The 3,332-nt window shown below is 42.0% G+C and overlaps 1 pseudogene; it reads right to left on the bottom strand.

Annotated features, from left to right (window-relative positions):
- Positions 1–383: 383 nt before the first annotated feature.
- LOC146357435 (disintegrin and metalloproteinase domain-containing protein 20-like) lies at positions 384–2,712 on the bottom strand (annotated as a pseudogene).
- Between the last annotated feature and the right edge of the window lie 620 nt (positions 2,713–3,332).

The raw sequence follows: 3,332 nt of genomic DNA, 5'->3' as shown, positions 1-3,332 counted from the left end.
CATAGTGTTATGACTCAGCCCACAAATCCCTCTGTTGTCATTCCTACAACTCTAACCATAAACCAAGATCCTCTACCCTAGAAGTCTCATGGAATCTGTTTGCCAATCCTGGCATCTGAGAGGGACATCTGCAAAGCATTCTCTCTCTTAAGAGGAGGAATAGTTACTAAACTCCAACCCCTTTTCATAAACTGATGGGTGTAGGCAACAAATCATCATAAAGCAGTTTTTTAAAAAAAATTAAAACAAAGGCTTGCACATTCTAAATGTATATTTTAATAACAGTAGCAATTACTATTTCTATTTTGCATACAATGAATTGAAATAATTAATGTCCAATATTGCCAGTGTAAGGTTTTGATACTCTATGCAGTGAACTTCTGTCAATGAAGGGTGGTTTTCTTCCTGTCTTGTTCTGTTGAAGAGAATACTGAATTCAATGTTGCAAAGTGGTGTCTTAATATAGTTCTGTAACAAACACCTAAGCCAGCACCAAAAGAAGCAGCAGAAACAACAAATAGAATTCCTATAATAATTCCAACCTTGGAACTATTCTTGTTCCTGTTCCCTGGCGGAGGGGGCCCACTGTCAATGCTGCCACCGTAGCCTTTATTGAGACAGTACGGAGGGGCCCAGCCATAGTCACAATGGCAGTGCTTGTGAGTGTTGCATATTCCCCGATTATGGCACGTTGTGACTTTACAGTCATACTTCAAGAGGGACACGTTCATGCATTGCCCATCAATACACATCATGTCAGCGCCACAAGGAGTGCCATCTATAACTGCACCGATATCAGCTATTCTTATTCCACTGTGGTAGTCAATACCCCAGCATTGCCTATTGCCAATGGATGTTTGAACTATGGTGCTGTGTTCCTTGAATGAAGGTAATTTATCAACATTTTCACACTGGGTCCTGCCATATAAGATATTCTCAGCTTTGCATTCCTTATAATGTGTGTCACTACTAAAGCCACAGTTGCCAAAGTGATCACCTTGAGCATTCACTTCTCTGAAGCAACCCTCTGAAGCGACTACTGCTTTCCTGCCAAATATCATTTTGCACTGTTTGTTGTGAGTACTGCAATTCCCATGATAACAATATGCACCATCACTGCATGGGGCACCATCCTGCACATAAATGTCTTCGGGACACCACTCTGAAGTTCCACTGCAGTACTCAGGGAGATCACAGATGCTAGTCTTTTTTCTACAAACTCTTCCTGCAGGAAAATATTGACAGTTGGCACAGCACTGTCCAAAAACACAAGAGGCACCTAAATGCAACATACAATTAGACTGGCAACATGAATCCATTTCACACTGAAAACATGAACCACAATCACATTGCTCTCCATTTTCTACTACTGTTCCCACAGTATTTGAGTTTATACAGTTGTCCATGGTCTGGAGGTATTTTCAAACATTCTGTATTACCTGGAGTCATTAGGCCGTAGTAAATAATATAACTGCAGTTACTAAACTTATAAGAATGGGTGTGATGTTTGGCCATAATACAGTCAGATAGATCACAAGTACAATACCTTGTATCATGGAGCATACCAAGGTTATGACCCAATTCACGGGTAAAAGTGAAAGCAAAAGAGAGTAACTTCGGATCAGCAACAGCAGATGCAGATTCAGGATTGCACACACCTCCAACAAATGCTCATCCAAGTGTAGTTCCAAATGTTTTATATAGAAATAAATGGCCAACATCATGTCTTAGATGTGGTGCCAGCATATCTTTTCTCCAAAGGTTAAAATCATCAAGTATAGATTCCATTTGATCACTAATTGCTATGAAGTTCTTTTCTGACCAGATCTCCAGTCCAATCATGGCCACATGTACACCGAGGGGCTCATATAGTGAATTTGCAATATGGATGACATTCAGAACTTCCATAGCAACAAGAGTTTCATTTTTGTCAAACTGGACATGTCGTTCATGTTCAACCACAATTGGAACCTTTGCATATCTAGTGTGTGTCCATTGCTCTCCTTCAGAAGAACTTTTGGCCACTGCACTCTCCATATTCTGGACCATGGCCTCTTGATGACTTTGCTCTTCCTCTGTTAGCCCGCACCTCATGCAGACTGCACCTTTCTTTTCTTCAAAGCGATACACCACATGTTGAAAGGTAGCAGATGCCTGGATAGGTTCAATTTCATAAGTCTCATTTTCTAATCGAAACAGACCCCTGAGTCCCCCTGAGCAAGTGCTGAGGGTGACCAGAGAGGAGGCCTTGCCCTGTACAAAGCCATGGTAGATACAGTCATCCCTGATGAATGGATAGTCCACCTGGAGGTCCCCCTCTTTGCTGTATGTGAAGATGGGAAAGTGTTTCGGGAAAAAGGGCCTCTTATGTCTGAGATGCAATACGTGGCCCTTCCCCTCAATCCACAGCAGGAAGGTGACATCCCAGGATTGTCGTCCATATCTAGGTGCCAGTTTCCTTGGGATGGTCACTTCATAAGAGGCATACCTAAAGCCCTGAGGTGATGTCTGACCAGCAATCTCATTAAAGACATTACTCAAGATCAGCACCAATAGAGAGGCAAAATTGCTAGTCATTTCCAAAGACAGGGGAAAGAAACCTTCAAAGCATTCTACTTTCTCATCTAGAACTGGGAAGCCCCCTGCCGCAGCTGGCGGGCTGTAACTGAGATGGGAATGAGGCTGACAAGAGGAAGAGGAGGAGGATCCCGGCTACAGCAACAGTCAAGTGGGGTTATGTTTGGAATGGGGCAGAGCTTGATGGAGCAGGGAGAACAGGATGGATTGAGAATGGCAGGGGAAGGGTGGGAAGGAAAATATCCATGAGGGGGATGGCAGGAAGTAGAGGGTAACTTGTGTGGGAAATTACAGAAAACCCAAGACTAGGAGGAGGGATAATAGAGGAAGCAAAGGACATGCATTCAGAGGGGGCAACTGTGGGTTAATTAATAATGCACAGCGAACAGTGATGGCCATAGTGATTGTGCTCAAGTATATGTATCTACTGTTTCTTTCCCTGAGCAAGAAGATAAACTGGTCTGTAGCCAGACGTTTTGTAGCCCTTGGGGTTAAAGAAGGGGGGGGGGGGCTTCCAGAATACAAAGAGGAAAACCTTTAAGCAAACTAGTTGTATTATATTAAATGTTTTAATAATGTAAAATTTACACAGGTCTAATGCTTAATTGTATTAAAGATTAATTTAAATTGTATTAAATTGTATTAAATCATCGCCCAGAGTGGCTGGGTGACCAGCCAGATGGGCGATTAATAAATTTAATAATAAATAAATAAATAAATAAATAAAGGGCAAGTGCTGGAATGCCTTGAATTAT

This window comes from Heloderma suspectum, chromosome 1 (genome assembly GCF_057233095.1).
Source record: "Heloderma suspectum isolate Gila_16-S chromosome 1, 16-S_ref, whole genome shotgun sequence".
Lineage (NCBI taxonomy): Eukaryota > Metazoa > Chordata > Lepidosauria > Squamata > Helodermatidae > Heloderma > Heloderma suspectum.
This window is presented reverse-complemented; position numbering and strand designations above follow the sequence as displayed.